The sequence below is a fragment of the Echinops telfairi genome, unplaced genomic scaffold (assembly GCF_000313985.2).
Source record: "Echinops telfairi isolate 266 unplaced genomic scaffold, ASM31398v2 ScPeMD7_26;HRSCAF=91, whole genome shotgun sequence".
Lineage (NCBI taxonomy): Eukaryota > Metazoa > Chordata > Mammalia > Afrosoricida > Tenrecidae > Echinops > Echinops telfairi.
Genome location: NW_022103923.1, coordinates 1,643,665 through 1,649,416, shown reverse-complemented (window position 1 = coordinate 1,649,416; position 5,752 = coordinate 1,643,665). Strand labels below are relative to the sequence as shown.

The 5,752-nt window shown below is 37.0% G+C and overlaps 1 non-coding gene across 1 annotated transcript; it reads right to left on the bottom strand.

Moving 5' to 3' along the window:
• Positions 1-4,133: 4,133 nt before the first annotated feature.
• On the bottom strand, positions 4,134-4,256 carry LOC115869456. The gene has a single exon (XR_004046197.1). It is a non-coding gene; the product is annotated as a small nucleolar RNA SNORA61 (small nucleolar RNA).
• Between the last annotated feature and the right edge of the window lie 1,496 nt (positions 4,257-5,752).

Here is a 5,752-nt window from a genome sequence, read left to right as displayed (position 1 = left end):
ATCAGCAAGTGCTTCAAATCCTCCTCACTTTCAGCAAACAAGATTGTGTCATCTGATTTTCACAGATCATTAATTAATCACAGGTCTGGAAATGAATTTACCCTCTTGGCACCATTTTCAGCCAAATAATAAACAAATCTATGGGGTGGGGGGGCAATAGCATGTAGAATAACCAGCCATTTGTGATCAAGTGGGCAGCATTTGTCCAAGGACCAAGTTCAAAAAGGTTAGGAAAGAAAGAAAAACAGAAATGGGAAACTCAAAGAGGAAACAGGATAAGAGAGATTCCATTTCTAGGATTGTAGTGGAAGAGACGAAACAAAATTTGTATGAATTGTTGAATGGAAAACTCATCTTCTCAGTAAATCCTCATCACATTCACAAGGAAAAGTGAAATAAAATATTTTAAAGTGTATGCAAAGAGCCCCCCTGCCCCCCCAAAAAGACAATTGTTACCAAAGATAAAACTTGAGCTCTCAGGAGAAAATTAGAATTTTTCAAAATTTGTGTCTACTTCTGAATACTTAAAGACTTTTCTAACAAGTGTCAACATTAACAAATGTGATTTTAAAAAATTCAATACATATAATGAAATATATCATCATCTGGAAGATGATGTATAATTTAGTGAAGCTATATTTTACAAATGACAAATTTGGGATTATACATGGGTAAAAGAGCTATTCAATGTACAAGACATTTTAATGACAAAATAACAGTATAAAACATTATTGATATGGTTTCAGATTCCGCATTATAATTTTTAGGAGCTATCACTTGCAAGGCTGAATGTAACACTGAAGAATTGCCACAATTATCTGAAAGGGATTTTTTAATAGTTCCCCCTTTGCAACTACAAGGAGCCCTGGTAGATTAGGCATTAGGCTGCTAACCGCAAGGTTGTCATTGCAAAACCCACCAGACACTCAAAGAAAAATGAGACTGTCTGCTCTTATAAAGATTTATAGTCTGCAAACACAATGTAGGGTGGGTATGAATCAGAATTGTCTGAAAGGCAGTGCATTTGGGTTGGTATTTTCAACTCTAGGTAGCTCCAGGAATATGAATGATTTCCATTCTTAAGTCTGACCTTAAGTACAATCTGTCAGAATAGTTAGGTAGGATTTGCATCTAATTATCAACAAAACTTTTGCCTTAGTATGTAGCATATAGTGTACCGTTCTATCATAAAAAGAAACACTTTCAGATACACTAACACATATTTACCATAACAATAAAATAATAATAATATTTTGTTGATCCTTAGAGGTAAGGATGGCGAGACTTCATCTTGAGGACTTTGGCCATGTTAGAAGAGAGCAGTCCCTGGCGAAGGACATCATGCTTGGTGAAGTAGAGGGGCAGTGAAAGAGAGGAAGACCCTCTACAAGATGAATTGACACCGTAGCTGCAGCCATGGGCTCAGACATAGGAACAATTGTAGACAATTGTGAGGAAGGCATAGGACTGGCAGTGTTATACCTGGGGTAGCTATGTGCTGGACGCAAGTCGATGGCACATAACAACAACAGCGATACTATTTTGAGAATTGCAAAATAGCACCTGTTTGCTATGACAAATCATCGTATGGTTCTGCAAAATTTTAATAGAGTAGGCTATAGGAGGTGGTTCATAATTACAGGCTATATGTAAATGGAGTGTCCTTATCCCAGGGACTGCCTACAAATATCAATGTAAAGTCAATATTCTCCCTGTAATTAAAAAAACATATTACCACCAGGCATGGAAGAGATTTGCAAAAATATAACAATGTCAGCCACTCTATTCATTTGCTTTATTTTGCTTTGGAAAATGAAGCAATTTTTTCATAAAGATCTTTTATTTCTGTTAAGCCATAATATATTAATAAATATTTTACTTTTTTCAGTTTTAGTTTTTATTGTGATCGAAAAAAGACCCCAATCTCGAAAGTAATTTAAGGAAAATATTTATTAAGTCAAACAGGACAACAGCATATCCAGATGAGGGAGGCAATCAACACGAAGGCATGACGACATCCAAAGGCTTCCTGGGAACCAATGGCTTCATTAGGACATGAGACGACCAAGGAAACTGTCACAGAACCATGATTGTGGCAGATCAATACATCAAAGTCGCAGACAGGACTACGGAAAAAGCAATGGGATAATGGTTGGGACATGCATATTGAGCTAGACACAAGAGCTTGCAAAATAGGTCCAGGGCCCTTTGACCATGGCATACACATCTGGGACACACCCAAACAGGCCCCTTTGGTAGGCTACTCAGCCAGGGCTGGCTAGGGGAGGGGTAGCAATTCACTTTCTATTGCATTCAGCCCGAGGGCAAGATTGTTCACCTTCCTGTTCAATGGTCAGAAAGAATTAAATGGAGGCTTCATTCATGTAGACACTCTGCAAATGGTTCTTGGCCTTTCACTGTTATCTGTAGCTTTTTGCACATGTAGTGCTCAGAATTTAAGCTCTAACACAATATCACTAGATATATCACATAGAAACAAAAGCTGTTTCAGATTTCCATATGTATAAATATGTAAAGAAATCTCAAGCACCAAAAAATTCTAGAATACGGACTTATGAAAAACAATTTGAAAAAGTCTTCATTCAATCAGTCTTGCCTCAGAACAAAGATTAATAAGCTCTGCTTAAATCCTCCAAATCTTTCTTTTCTTATCAGTTAGACCGCAAGCGGGACAATTGTGGAATGTCCCTATTCTAGTTCACAGAAAGGGACATTCCTGTCATGCCTTCCTAAGCAAACAATTTAGTCATCTTGATTGGATTTTCAGACTTCCTGGCAAAGAGCCAGGCTTTTCCCCTGAACAGCATGTTAACAAACCAGCTTTTACAGGGAGATGACTCAACTGAAGCGTCAGCTGCTGGGCTCTCCCATTTCGGAAGACAATCATATTCTGTTCCTTGAATTTATATATATATATATGGCTAAAGAGCTCACGGGAAAAAAGAAATGAAACACTTAATTGAACAAATAAAAGGAGGCTGATATTTATTTCCAGAGGACTGATGGCACAATGGTTGAGCTATATATATGGCTAAAGAGCTAACGGGAAAAACGAAATGAAACACTTAATCGAACAACTAAAAGGAGGCTGATATTTATTTCCAGAGGACTGATGGCACAATGGTTGAGCACTCAGCTGCTGAAAAAGTTAGTGGGTCAACACTCCGCCAGTTGCTCAGTTGGCAGAACACCTGACATTCTGCTCCCTTGAAGACTTCGGCCTCAGAAGCCTATGGTGTCCTTCTACTCTTTCATATATGGCCACTAAGATTGGAAATGAACATTATGGCACCTAACCAGAACAAGTTTGATTTAGCATTTGCCTAAGTCAAGTACTCTCTTTGTGTGTGTGTATGTGTGTGTACCCATTGGAAACGTTTTATTGACTCTGATATAAACACAATATGCTCTGCAAATGTCCGTGACTCTACTCACCCTGAATCCTGCTCTACTTTTCTTTTTGAACTTTTTTTTAAATTGTGAATTAAGTGACAGGTTGCAGAGCAGATCAGTAGTTTTAGATTAAAAAATGTGTGCACATTTTGTTTCAGCTCATTCATTGCAATCCTCTCAATATAACATCATTTCCTCCCTGTGTTCTTGCTTCCTTCCCTCTTTCTTCCTTAATCCTCTATACATTGTCCTTGGCTAAATGCTGTCCTTTTGATCTTAATGGTTGATTATCCAAACTCGGAAGTGGGTTCAATTCCATTTGAAAGGTAACTAAGGGCCATAGTGTTGGAGGTCCCTCCAATACCCATCTGACCAGTAAGCTTAGTCTCTTATGATTTGGGGTTTTGTTCACTTATTTTCCTCCCATTCTATCCAGGATCTTCTAATGTGAACCCTTTTGGAGCAGTTGGTGGTGGTAGCCATGCACTATCTAGTTTGGGTCTCAGGGTTGTGGACACTGATATTTGTATGGCCCATTGGTTCATTGGGTTAATTGTTTCCATATGTCTTTCAGTTTTCACCATTTGTCTTTCCTCTGAGGGAGAGGCAAGACCCATAGTTGCACCTTAGAGGGCTGCTCACAAGCTTTTTTTTTTATAATGTCAGTGTATTTTCAGTGAAAGTTTAAACAGCAGATTCGTTTTTCATTTACCAATTTTGTGTGTTTGAAATTAGTTTGTGTGTGTCATAAAAGAAATTAAGTCAGTTTCAATGATATTTTTCCTCCTTTTATAACCACTCAGACCAATATTTAGGTCTGAAGGTTAAGGAATCTGGAGGGATTTTTGTTTTTCCTGTTCATTTTTTTGTGAAGGGATTTTCAAAGTTGTGACCCTTCTCTGTTTAAATTCTATTCATCTTATTATCCTTGCTTCTTTCCCTTTTATTGTGGACTCTAACACATACAAAGAAATACACATAACTGTAGTGTACTGCCCATATCATCAAAACAGTGTCCATTTCCGAGTAAATGCCCCTTGGGTGTAGTTCTTTTATTTATCGCACCCCCACCCCACCCCACTCACCCTTCCTCCTTATCTCTCTGTCTGTTCTTTCCTCCATCATCTCCTCTTCCACACTGGCCTCATCATAGTCTTCAAAATGGTTTCCCTTCTGGTGAAAGCCATTTTTAAATGGTATAATAATGGCGCCATGAAATATTTATCTTTGTGAAACTGACTCACTTTGCTGAGCAGAAGGCCCTCCAATTTTGTCCATAATATGAGATGCTTGATTCATTGTATGCATATGCCAGAGTTTGTTTATGGATTCCTCCATGGATGGGGTTTTTGATTGTTTCCATCTTTATGCTATTATAGAAATTGCTTCAATAAACATGTTTGCTTATTACAGGTAAACATGTGTATGTTTGTATTTTGTATTTCTTTAAGTAGATAGATTGTGTTTAAAGACGCACCATACTGTTTTCCATAGTGGTTGTACAATTGTGCAATCCCACCAGCAGTGTATGAGCATTTCAATCCCTCCACATCCTCTCCAGCATTATATCTATATAGCTAATAGTGTCAGTGTGAGGCCACGTGGCGTCTGCTTGTTCCTTGTTGTTTTAATTAGTATTTATATTATTGCTAATGAACATGAGTATTTCTTCCTGTGATTTTTGGCCAATTGGATGTCATATGTAGTTAATTATCTATTCGTGTCAACTCCATTTTAAAAAATTTATTTTTAAAGGTTTTGTAGTTTTCTATAGATGTTTGAAATCAGCCCTTTATCTGATAAACCATTGCCAATTTTCCCCAGTCTGCGGGTTCTTTTTTTACTGTTTAATATACATAAATATCATATTTTTGAAGGTCTTTGTCTCCTGCAGTATGGGTGGGTTTTTTAAATGCTTGTTAGTGCATTTGTGCCATATATTATGGCCCTTACATCTGTTTCTATTTTTCATTGATTGTCCTTTTGGTTTTACAGTTTATATTTGGGTCTTTGATTAATTTTGATTTTGTTTTTTACATGGTGTGAGGTATAGGTCCTGTTTCATTCTTTTGCACGTGGTGATCTAATTTTTCCAGCACTGTTTATTGGAAAGGTTACCTCTTCCCCATTTACTGAGTTTTAATAGTTTATCAAAAAATAAAGTGTCTATAGGGGTTTAATTGTATTTCTAGATTATCTCTTCTAATTCATTGGTCTGCATATCTATCATTGTAGCAATACTAAGCTGATTTGATTACCATATCTGTATAATAGGTTTTGAAGTAGGGAAAGGAAAGGCCTCCTACTGTATTTTATAATAGATTTTTTGTTTATATTA